The sequence below is a fragment of the Pantherophis guttatus genome, chromosome 2, assembly GCF_059756535.1.
Source record: "Pantherophis guttatus breed Tessera chromosome 2, ASM5975653v1, whole genome shotgun sequence".
Classification (NCBI taxonomy): domain Eukaryota; kingdom Metazoa; phylum Chordata; class Lepidosauria; order Squamata; family Colubridae; genus Pantherophis; species Pantherophis guttatus.
Genome location: NC_142064.1, coordinates 94,584,195 through 94,597,505, shown reverse-complemented (window position 1 = coordinate 94,597,505; position 13,311 = coordinate 94,584,195).

Below are 13,311 nucleotides of genomic sequence, written 5' to 3'. Positions count from 1 at the left end.
AGGGCTCTTTCTGTGTCATTGGATTATAGTTTTGGAACATCTTGCACCACTGGCTATGTTAGCTAAGGCTGATGGAAGTTCAGCAACATTTACAGCCTCTAACCCATTGGGTAGTTTCTGTAAATCTGTAAAAATTAGGATAAAATGCAGAATTAGAGTAAAACAAAGCCCTCCTTGTAAATTCCTGCACTTCTAAATAGAGCTGCTTGCAACTTAATCTTTAATAACAGGAAACACTTTGTGCAGCCATTTTTAAAGGCAGGATAAATTCAGAAATGATAGTTTAGGGGTCTCGTCCCCCCAAATAGATTCTTCGCTGCTTTACTTTACTCTTTGAGTTGAGAGGAATTGGTGTATAATACACCAACATTACAGTTGCCCTGGTTTGGTGTTCCAGAAACCCCAGCTTGATTTCTTGGGGGAAGAAATGGTTGAAAGGGGTCAATGCAATTCCCCTAAGTACTGTAATTGCCAGATTATAGAGCACAAACTGTCTCTTATTCTTAGAATATCTCTTGCTGTTAATTGTGTACAGTCTGGGCCATTCTTAAAACACAAGGACAGATCTAGTGGGAGTCGAGAACATCTGCCTGCCCCTTAATTGCTAGTCTTGGTCTGTTCTAGAATTAATTTAGAAAAAGGATCTGTGATTTCTGCTGTATACGTATGACATATTTTATATACAGCCAGCACTGCAAATTAATCTGCTAGCTAACGTACTCATAGTATCCAGGACTTTTTGGTCAAACCTCAACAGCTTTTTAGTCATAACACAGAGTTGCATTAGATTCAAAGGGCTTTCGTCCTTTTTTGAAGCCTTTCATAAGAAACCTATTTGGGATGTTTTGCTGCTGCTTTGCACTCCCTTGTTGGAAGAAACTTTGGTTCTTAGCTTGCCATTCAAAATACACTTCTATGCCCAGGTCATCCCTTAGCATATGATATAGTAAAAACATGTCCTCCTGGGAATTCTTTTATGGACAGATGCCAGTGACACAGGAGGGAAATCTGTATGGATGTGGGTATCATATCCAGGAAAGGGACCCAATTTAAGGTCTCAGGATTGTATTGGGAAGAATGGAAGTACATTTCTACTTTCTAATGTAACACTAAAAAATGCTATTAAGTGACACTTAGCTATAAGTCACCTTCAGCTTAAATATGACCCACTCAGTGGAACTTCCAATATGTTTTCAGATGTGCCATTAAGAGTGAGAACTGCAAACATCTCAGCATAATCCACTCCAGTTAAAACTTCAACTTTCATGACTCTTCCAGGACCTTTTTGGAGATGCAGCTTTAATAAATATTCCTTCTGACCACAAAGTGGTAAAATGGTTGCGTATAGACAGGTTCTACCGAACATCTTTCAAGAGGGCAAATATTCAAGTTATATAAAGAGTATAGATCACATAACTTACTACTCTAAGATCTTTCATTTTTGCTACAGTGATCAGAAAGTGAGTATCAGATTCCCAAAGTCTGATTCCTTGCAAATTAGTCCTTTAAATGAAGCTGCTGTGAATTCCAGAGAGAGAGAGTCCAGTTTATAAATGCTTGAAATAACAATTTGCTATAGTTCTGTCAATGTTGATGGTACCTTACCATAAAACATAAGGAGAAAAAAAGTCATGGCTTTACCTAGATTAATTTACAGTCTATATTTCAAGAAAGGTATCTGAGTTAATAGTTGGGGTAGAAACCTTGCATAGGTTAAGTGTAAGCCAGTTTTAATTTGGATGGTAGTGGTGCTTTCTTTGATGAATTATTATCTTTCTCTGGTGAATTATAATGTATTAAAATAGTAGGTGCCTGGAAACAAAAGCCTGGTGATATTTTAAAAAAATTACATTCCAAGCAACTTCAACCTGCAATCATTTCTTTTTAGAGGTACTTGGTACTGAAGTTCAGAAAAATGCAAATTTGAATCAGTGTTAAACCAACAGCATTGAAAAAGAATTTAATAGTCTGGTAATCGGGGGTAACATTTTACCACTATATGTGTGTATATATATATATACCTATTATAGTGTAAGAGGGATGAAAGTACATCTGTGCCAGAACAAGCTCCATGATCAATGCTCTAGTTTTGGGAACTGGATAGTCAGCATCATCTTTGGAGCTGGTACAGATTTTAATTTTTAGGTGAGTTAAGATTTTCTTTTTAAAGATTATTGCTTGCATGGTCTAAATCCAATTTAGTTTCTTTGATGCAGTATTTGATGCAGCTGCTATATTATGTTTACCTCTTCTGATTTATATAGGATATATACATGCTGTGAATATTTTAAGGGCAACATAAGAAATCTACCTTACACCATCTCAATTTTGGTAGCCCATTTCAACTGTTACCTACCCTCAGTGGCATCACATTTCCCCCAACTTGGATTATCCCTTCTTAACCAGCGACTGAGCTTAGAAACATCGTTGTTAATATGTAATATTCTTTTGCTCAAAAATAAACTTTGTAGGATTTTCAGGCAGGTTTCGCCCTCTACTGTTCCAAGAGATAGGAAGATCTGTATCTGTGACTTTTTACAGAGTACGCATGTACTTTTCCACTGAGCCATGCTATATCTTTCACTAGCTTGTATCCGATTTTATTATGCTGTAGCGGGGAAAACTGTTCCAATTCGAGAAGAGCTTTAGCAGATTGTTGGCTGTGAACATGCCAAGCTCTTGCTCAGTTGGAATTTTAGCATTTTGGCCAAAGAATTTTAGCTGGAATGTCAAAGCTGTTCTTTCATTCAAGTTAATGGATACCTCTGTAAGCCTTTCTTTCTCGGGTTGTTTTTTTCTACCCCTCTAGCATCAATTGAAATCAATGGAAGCCATGCTATCCCCAAAGAGGATTTAAGTCTTCAGAAAAATAATACCAGTTGGCTGGTTCTGCTAACTGCTTTAGAAATTCTATTCTTTACCTTTCTCCCCCCTCCCCCATTTTCTTTAGAAGATATTTCAGTGTTGTGAAAGGCAGTGGTATACAGCACATTATTTGACAGATTTATTGCAGCAATTCTATAACTTTCTTCCTCTAGGGGAAAAAAATACTTGTTTTCCCACACAATAATAGTAGCATTTTCTTTTTGTGACATAGAGATGCTTTTGTAAACTCACATAACTGTGGAAGCATTGCTGGGAATATCCGGTGAAAATATGGATTCTTTCAAATCAGTAGTGCTTGGTTTTTTTCCCATGCCTCAATCAGTGATTTATTGCATTCTTCTTTAATCCAATTATATTTTAGGTATAACTGTCATAAATATGTTGCTCAATTAGCAATCAAAATAACATTTCCCCTTTTTATTTCTGTATTACAATTTGCAAATCATTCCTCTAGAGCAGTGTTTCTCAACCTTGGCAATTTTAAGGTGGGTTGCTGGGCAATTCTGGAAGTTGAAGTCCACACATCTTAAAGACACCAAGGTTGAGAAACATTGCTGTAGAATTCAATTCTCCATTCCTGATTTTGAGCATAACCCAGAACAGTAACAACAGATTTGAGCAATGAGATTTTAAAAAGGGGAAGGGGGGAAATCAAGCCTACAGCAATAAAAAAATTAGGTCTGGCAGCCTCACTTGGGGAGCAAGGAAAAGTCATTTCTGTATCCTCTCATGTACCTTGGACTTCCATATGGCTTTTGCACCTGAAACCTCCGAATTAAAATGTTAAAATTATTGATGGAACTGTTTTTAATGAAGGGTGCATTTACATTTTTTTAAATTTAAAAAAGGGAACTTATAGGCATTGTGAACATTTTTTTCCCTAATCTTTTGGTGAATGTACTGTATATTATGGAACTGAAGAACAGCGAATGAAGATCCTGCTCATTCCATGATTAAAAAAAAAATCACATTTTTGTATCTTAAATCGTCTGTTTTGCTGTTCATATGCATGGGGGTTTGGGTGGCGTTGAGTTTAGATAAAAAGATGTAGAGAGGGGAACAGAGATTGTTGTTTGTTTATTTTCATTGTGGTCCAAGTACCTTTGGTAATAGTTCAAATGAAAAAATGTATAAACGTGTACGTACATAACTGAGCATTGTTTTAAGGGCATACCTTGTAAAACAATTGTGGATAATCTATGTGAATGTTTTGCTCATAATGTACTGAATCAAAGTCTTTTGCTTTGAAATGGCCATGTTTCGGTCATTTAAAAAAAAAATCAAATATAGCTTTTCCTTTTTCATAGTCATAAAGAGTAGACGGCTCTTTTCTTGTAATCCAGTCACATTGTCACATGCTTGTTTGTTTCTATAGTAGGAGGACCCCAGGTGCTGCCCTTTAATAAAATCACACTGTAATCTTGCATCAGAAGAATCAAAACCCTTGTTCATTAGTGGCATGATAAACATGTTGAGTGAAAAACAGCTGTTCCAATCTTCTTCTGCTCTGATGGTTCTGAAAGTATTCTGAGTTCAAAACCAGCTTTGCTGAAGTTCAGAATTCCTATTTAAGCTCATAAATAGGACATTGCAAGCTTGGAGCCTTTCCAGAATGGTCAGACCAACATCCCATTTTGAACTGGAAACATTGTACACCCCCTTCCAGTTCATATATGTGTCTACGTGATTTATTTCACACCTGTTCCTCAATGAAGAATGACTGCCTTTGGACCCACTCCTATCTGAAGACTGGGACAAGATTTGTAGTTTCATCTACAAATTAACTAAAGCGGCATCATACAAAGAAAACTAATATAAAATATTATACTGATGGCACTTAGCGCCTGCAAGATTGGCAAAAATCTATCCGAATGTAAGTCCTAAATGGTGGAAGTGTGGGCATCATTAAGGTACCTACTTCCATATGTTGTGGTCATGTCCCGAAGCGAAGAGGTATTGGAGTAAAATACAAAATTGGATACAATAATTAATTAATAATAAAATCAAATTGATTCCAGAAACTTTTCTCCTGGGAGTGCTAAAGACTAAATATGACAAAAAAACAAGATATATAATCATACACATACTTACAGAAGCGAGAATAACATATGCACAACATTGGAAAGGAAACAATATACCACCAGGAGAATCTATTATTCAAAAAATATTCAATTGTGCCGAAATGAATAAACTAACATTAGAACTAAATGAAAAAGAGGATTTAGAATACTATACAGTGTGGGATAATTGGTACAGGTGGATTGATATCCGAATTAAAAATGGATAAATACTAGTATAAAAGGAAAAGTATCACTGTCTGATCGATTATGTACTGGAATTTTGGAAAACGAAAACCACAATAAAAATTTTGATTAAAAAAAAAAGGTTTGTAGTTTCAGAATTTAGCTAAGGCAAGGAAGGGAGTACAGTACATGCCAGACATAAGCAAAATTCAACTCTCAATAAGGAAATGTTCTTCCTGTTGCTTTCTAACATAAATATTGGAGATCTTCTAAAGAAGGTGGATAGCAATAAATTCTTAGATCAAAGCAGGGGTGGGATTCTACCGGTTTGGACCAGTTTGGGCGAACCGGTAGCTCCGATGATCAGCTGGGAGAGAACTGGTTCGTTCCAACGATCAGGTTGGCCCACCCACCCCTGCACTTTACTTATCTTTATCTTCTCAGCTGATTGGTGCGGCAGAGCGGATTGCCGCGCCACCACTGTGTTACTCCCAAGTGGTAACCCAGAAGGTTAGTATTTGTAAAACTGTGCATGCAAAATGTGCAATCGCCGAACCAGCAGAACCCCACCACTGGATCAAAGCATGTATGTAATGCAGTACATTACAGACGGTATATTTTTTGGAACAGTTTACCACAACATATAGTGAAGGTGTCCATTTTAGAGAAGGGAAATCTTTCAACCGCATCTCATTCGCTTTCATTATTTGTAGTCCCAAGACTAATCAAAACATAAAGCTTCAGTTAAGTTGGTACACACATTCAGCTATGAATTGTAAAGAAAGAATAAAAAAAAATCCTAATGGTCACCATTCAGATCGTTCAGAAGTATTCTTGCTTCATTCTCTAGTCTTTCCTCCTAAAAGTTCACCAAAAGGTTGAGAGGAGCAGATTATAATGTGCTTCTTTCCAAAAAGACAAGCTGCCTAGTCCAATGTTTCTCAACATTGGCAACTTTTGTTTTCTCTGAAGTCTACCTGGGAGATTTCAACTTCCAGAATTCCCCACCCAGTATGTCATGCCAAAATTAGAAACACTGGCCTAGAAGATTGAGCATGGTCTTTTTCTTAACTCATAGTAAGCAGGTCAAAGGTATTCACTGATGGAACTGACTGCACCCCATTTACAAACAAAGATGAAGAAAATGGCAGGAGTTAATTAAACTGAACTGTAAAGAGACAATTCTATACCTCAAGAATTTATTTTGCTGCTCCAGATAAGTAGAGAACAGGGAACTCAACATCCGGAATGTTATAATTCCAGATAATCATGGCAAACTGATGGAAAGGCAGTGGTGCCAAAATTTGCAAGATGGAGTGAGGGGTCTTGCAATTGAAGCCACTTCCTTTTCTATCTGGTGACATACACAAGAGTCAGGTTTTTGAGATGCTCATATGGTGAAAGGCTGGGAACTGCAGCTCAGCAACTCTTAAATTGGAAAGTGTACTAATTTCTATCTGCTATGGGTGTGTGTGTGCTTAGTGCTCTCTGTGCTTAGTTGTTTCACTACCCAAACTAGCACCTAATTTGGGTAATGAAATGTCTGCAAGAAAACAAGCTCAGAGAGCACCAAGGACTCTTCATTTCAACCCTGAGCTACAGATATTCTCTTTTACTGGTATCTGCTATATATTCTTGTAAATTGACATCATATTCTACATCAACCAGGAAAGCATGGCACAATAACACATTAAAGCAAAATCAAATGTAATTCATTATTGCAAAGTGTCCATACAAGATTATGGTAAACAATTACAGAAAAGAGCTTTTTTTACTGCAAATCTATCTGAATCCTAAAGTTTACAAGTACCAAAAATGGGAGCTCTTAAGTACTGAAGGTTAAGAGTATCTTAAAGGTCACAAAATGTTGATAACTTAACATCAAAAAGATCAATGGAAGAGGAGAATGACATTGAGACAACTGGAGTCCTGAACCGGATGCCTTCCATCTGCAACATTTTGTTATAAACTTCACTTGGATTCAACTAATTTCATTCAAAACCAGTCCTTGCATTCAGCCTGCCTTCCCTTTCCTGTCATTTCATGGTGCCTTAGCCAGACTTCCAATGCTCATTTCTAATCTCTCATGTTAATGCCCATTAGTTGGATCCTGTCAATTTCACTATGAATTTCTGTAACATTAAATGATGTTGGCATCCTTTCTGGCAGCAGCTAATAGGTTATTTGACCTCAGGTTGATCATCTCTGGCTGCAGGTTCCATCTGTCTATCTTTTTTACTGCTATTTTTTTTTAATGGCTGGAGAGAAGGGAGGCCGTGGTTTCTCCATTTCAAAACTATTCAAAGGGACCAGCATCCTTGGTTCTTAGCTTTCCTCCCTCTGATAGCATATCTCATTCTTCTGTTTCAAAAACCACAGCTTGCTCACCTTGATAAGCATAAGACAGGCAGATCCATGAAAAGCAGATAGTTGGAATCATACTTAGCCCTGGGTGCAGTGGTGGGTTTCAATTTTTTTTACTACCGATTCTGTGGGTGTGGCCTGTTGGGCATGTCATGGCTTGGTGGGCGTGGCTTGGTGAGTGTGGCAGGGGAAGGATACTGTAAAATCTCCATTCCTCCCCAATCCAGGGGAAGATTACTGCAAAATCCCCATTTCCTCCCGATCAGCTGGGACTAAGGATGCAGAGAATAGATGGGGGTGGGGCCAGTCAGAATTTTTACTACCAGTTCTCTGAACTACTCAAAATTTCCGCTACTGGTTCGCCAGAACTGGTCAGAACCTGCTGAAACCCACCTCTGCCTGGGTGTTAACATTATATGTTAATTCATAATGTATGTACACATGGGTTTATTGCGATGGTGAACCCAGCTAATTGTGATTTTCTCAACAAAGGATTCTTAAGCAAGATATAGTTTAACAGCTCAGACTTCTGCCCCAGCACTAAGAATAAGGAAAAGGTTATGGCCCAGTGGTGACCTACATGTAGACAAGTCAACATCAGTCAATGTTCCTTGGCATTGAAAAACCAAACTGAAAAGTTGAAAGATCTTGCTAGGCAGCATCAACAGCTTCTACCAAGGAGAGCTTTTGAACCCATATGCTTTCTTGTTGGTCCTTTTCTAAACCAAAGGAGACTATTTCTGAGTCTATTACTTTCTGACAATTAGGTGGGCTGCAGAACCTTAAGGTTGATGGAATTATATCCCCACACGATAAGAGAGCAAACAATTGTATGCAGCTTTCCCTTAACAGTGGGAATTGGAGGCTTACTGTTTCCATCCTTAAAATACCCAGCCATATTCTCAAAAATTACTCCATAACATTCAGCAACAGAACAACAGAAACTCACTGGCAGGAGGTGAACAAAATCCTCAGACAAAACAACTCCAGCATAGCTGCATAAAAGCTAATGTTCAAGCAAATAATTTTATACCCAGAAAAACCTTACCAGGAAAAGAACACTTAACATATTTTAATTGTGAAATATAAGGTCAAGTTGTAAACATCAAGATGAAAACAAAAATAGCAACTCCTGTCCTTCCAGAGATTTTGAAGAAGTACACCTTGTCATCAAATCTTGTGTGTTGTATATTGCCAGATGTTGTAATACAGAGATAAACAGCAGCTTGTATAAAGTATAAAACCAATAAAGCTGTAACATCATAAGCAATACCACCCTAGCAGAAATCTTCAAATTATTAAAAGAGAAAATAATGATGGCTTGATTGACTCAGAAGGCGGTATAAAATTCTATTATGACTGTTAAGAGAAAGGATACTTCTGATCTGAGGTATGGATAGACACCATGACTTGTAGCCATCGATAGCTTTGTCTGCCATGAATTTGTCCAAGTCCATTTCAAGCTGTCCAAATTAGCAGCTGTCCTACATCTTCCAATCCCACAGTTTAACTATGCATTGTCTGTTTTTGTCTGTTCAGTTTGCTCCTGTCCCTGATTATTTTAATTACCTTTCCTACGGAAGGCATAACTAGAACTGCACACGGCATTCAAGTTATAGCTGTCCCATTCATTTGTCTGAGGCCATTCTGTTCAGTTTATTTTTCACCTCTTCCATAATTAATACAAAATTTGCATTTCTCGTAGCAAAGCTGACATTTCAATGGGCTACCCAGTATTAACCTCAGGTCTATTTTTTTCTGCTCAATCACCAAGAGCTCAGAGCTGATCAGAATATATGTGATTTTTTTTTTTAACCACAGTGTGCCTTACATTGTAATTAAATTGCATCTGCATCTATTCACCTTACTTAAAGGCAGGGGTGAAATGCTACCAGTTCGGCCTGGTTCGGCGGGTGGTTTGGAGAACTGGTAGCGCTAGCAGCATGAGGTTCCGCCCACCCACCCGGTCATCTTTACCTGTTTTTTACCCTCTGCGCATGGGCAGAAGGGTTTGTGTATGCGTGGAGGGTCCACGTGTGCATGTGATGTGTGCGCGCATGCATGCTCTGCTCGTGTGCGCGCAGCGCGTGGACTTCCAAACCGGTAGGGAAGGTAAGTAGATTTCACCCCTGCTTAAAGGTAAATCTCATTCCAACAGCTTTGTGGGGAGATCCCTGGTGAGTTTTTTTGATAGCAATGGGGACATGGCTTGCTATTGTCATTTTTTGGGATTGTCTTCTCACCTTCCCAGTCTAGTCTCCACCCCCAAGATTTGGTAACCTCCAATCCAAAAACAACCAAGTCCTAACCAGCTTTCATTCGAAGATCACAAAAACCACCTCAGTGGTGCTTCTGGCTGCAGGACAGCTGACTTTAGAGTTAGGTGAATGCATATGAAGGCATATTCATGTGGAGGTGTCTCCTTGAATTGGAAAGTCTGACTTCTGAGTAAATCTGCATAAGATTACATGATACATAACATGAACATTACATGAACACTTATCAGGAGGTAGTTTTCTTTTTTAAAACGGGGGCATTTTGATAAGAAAGGGAAGTCATCTATAACTCACAAATTTCTACTCTTAGTTTTTGTTTGGCCTAGATGTTATATGGCTGCTAAACCCATTTTAGACTGATAGATCTGGGAGACAGTAAGCAATCAGTGAAATGGTGAATTCGATAATAAAATATGCTACATTCAAGCATCCTCTGAGTGGTGCTGTTTTTTACTTGTTCGCCAAGAGGAGTTAGACTATTTCTGAAAGAAAAACATTGCTGCTGTCATTTAGCCACAACTTATGCTATTTGGTTGAGGTAGCAGATGTAAGTTTTTACTGATTAGTCAGGAGACTGTATCAACTGAAAACAAAATTGTCACATAAAAACCAGTAAACCAGGTTAAGCAGAGTTATGTATTTGGTAGTGGGTATGGCTGATATTGAGGAATAAAAGGGTTAACAGTTGACTCGGATGTCCGGCCCCTTCTTTTCAGCATTTAATGGCTGAATTGATCTAAAACTCATTAAAACCCTCAGTAAACAAAATTAGCCATGCCTTGGAAATGAATTCTCTTGATATCAAGGATAATGTGAATGGGTCTAGGAGACAGAGGAGAAAAGCAATTGTTTTTAATTTCAGTGCAAATGTTATTTCTGGGAATTTTGAAAGACACCAAAGTCTTCAAAAGGTCAACAATTCTCATCCATAATGGTTTTCTGTTATATATGGTTTTCTGAGTCCTCAGGGAGAAGGGCGGTATATAAATTGAAAATAAATAAATAAATAAATAAAAATATAGCACTGCAAAAGAATTGGCTGTGCAGCAAGGAACAGGGGGGCTGAGTGCTTAGCAACACAGGTATTTGCCCAATGTAACCCTGCCAAGCCATGACATAACCCACACCAGGCTCTGAGTTGAACACAAAAACAAGATACCAGAAATGATAGAAGCAAATGGTAGAAGCAAATGGCAGAGGCAATTCCAATTCTTAGCAAAGCAATTCTTACAGAAGCAAAACAGCAAGTCAAACCAATTCTACTGACTCTACTATTATGTTGCACAAATTCTACCTATTCTATTATTATTGTGTCCCTTCAAACTGAAAGGTAGAAAGTAATCTTTGCATGATATCCATTGAACAACATTGTTCTTGTCATGGTTGCCTTCATCATAACTTTTCCTCCAGTCAAAATGCGTCTTAATTTCCCCACTACCACAGGAAGGAAGGAAGGAAGGAAGGAAGGAAGGAAGGAAGGAAGGAAGGAAGGAAGGAAGGAAGGTAGGTCCAGTTGCCTCTTGAAAAAGCACCTTTGGGATGACTGGATTAAACCCAGAGGGGGAGGATTTCAATATCAAAACCAAGCATTTTAGTGCAATTCTCCAATTAGCTCAACTGCCTTGCCCTTTCTATAAACAGCTTCTACTTTGCAATGCAGAGAATCATTTTTTTGAGAAACCTGTCAATCACAAGGACAGCACCATGGGAGAGTGTGTGAGCCTCCATTATTCAAAGGACTTTCCATTCTTTCAGAAATGCAGTAAAAACTGCATTGCCATCTGTAGACCAAAACTGGGTGGCAGTGAACAGGAAGAGCTTGTTCTACATTATCCTGAAATCTGCTGTCAAACTGTTTACAAAGCAATCGTTTCCAAGTGTGTCCACAGTTTCAATAGAAATGAAATGGAAATGACAAAATGATACGGATCTTAGGATGTGTTGGAAAAATGAAACATCTTTCATCAAGACAGCCGGGGATTTACAGATTTATGCTTTTGTCCTAGGGTTGAAATAATTACATATTCAATTCAGAACCTAGAGGTTTGAATTTATGAAACTCAAAATAATGTACAGTACGTATTTTTGCACCACAGGTAGGCAAACCAATACTCTAGATTTTCCTGGGAACTGTAGTTCCTGTAATGCAATTTTCATTATAATTTGAAGAACACATTTCCCAAGTTACAATTCCTAGGATATAACAGTTGTGTATTAATTTGAAATGTGACCATTCCTTGAATGTCCTACACTTTCTTCCTGTGTTATCAATATTGTAATTAGGGCTATCATTGAATGAAATAGATATTACTTCATTAATCACATTTTTTTAAAAAAAATGGCACAATACAAATGATAATGATTTATTTATTACATTTGTATTCTGCCCATCTCACTATCTAAGGAACTCTTAGGTATGATCTCTTTTTTTGAAAAACAAAACAAAACCTGAAAAAAATTTATTTATCTATTCATCTAATTTATATAGCAACCCATCTCACAAGCAGGCAATTCTGGCTGGCGTACAGCAAGATTAAAACAATATCTAAAATAATTATCACTGAAAAATATTAAAAACATGAAGGAAGCATAAAAACAGCTAAAACAAGAATACTAGACAAAGGGATGTTAATATGATAGTAATGGAACCACCTCATCAGTTCACCCATCCCTTGGGATCCCCAGGCCTGATGGTATAACCAGGTCTTGAGCAGAGGTGGGTTTCAGCAGGTCCTGACCAGTTCTGGAGAACCGGTAGCGGAAATTTTGAGTAGTTCAGAGAACTGGTAGTAAAAATTCTGACTGGCCCCAGCCCCATCTATTCTCTGCCTCCTTAGTCCCAGCTGATCAGGAGGAAATGGGGATTTTGCAGTAACCCTCCCCTGGAGTGGGGAGGGAATGGAGATTTTACAGTATCCTTCCCCTGCCATGCCCACCAACCCACGCCCACCAAGCTATGCCACGCCCACCAAACCACACCCACAGAACCGGTAGTAAAAAAATTTGAAACCCACTACTGGTCTTGAGGGACCTTTGGAAGCTTGGAAGTGATGAGGCCATCTTCACCTTGAGGAGAGGAAATTCCACAGCGCGTGCCCACAGCAGAGGCAGCCTGCTATCTAGGGCCCACCAAATGTAGCTTCCTAGATAACAGAACCCCTAACACGCCCATTCTATTAGATCAGGTGGAATAAATTGATGAAATCTGGGAGAGGCAGTACCTCAAATAACCTAATCCTATGTCATATGAGGCCTTCAGGGTCCACACCACGACCTTTTAAAAATTTTTATTTTATTTTATTTTATTTAAGTTAAAATATAGAAGAAGAAACAAACTAACAACCACCAGACGCTAATAATAAAAATAAAAAATAATGTGTACAAAAAATATAACAAATGATGAATGTCTCATTCACGCTGACATTAAACATAAAAAATCCACCCTGGTTGAATGTTGAAAAATATATCGGAAATATCAGATGCATTCTCCTCCCCTTACATAACAGGTCTATAAGTAATTATAAACATTCCCATCTATATTT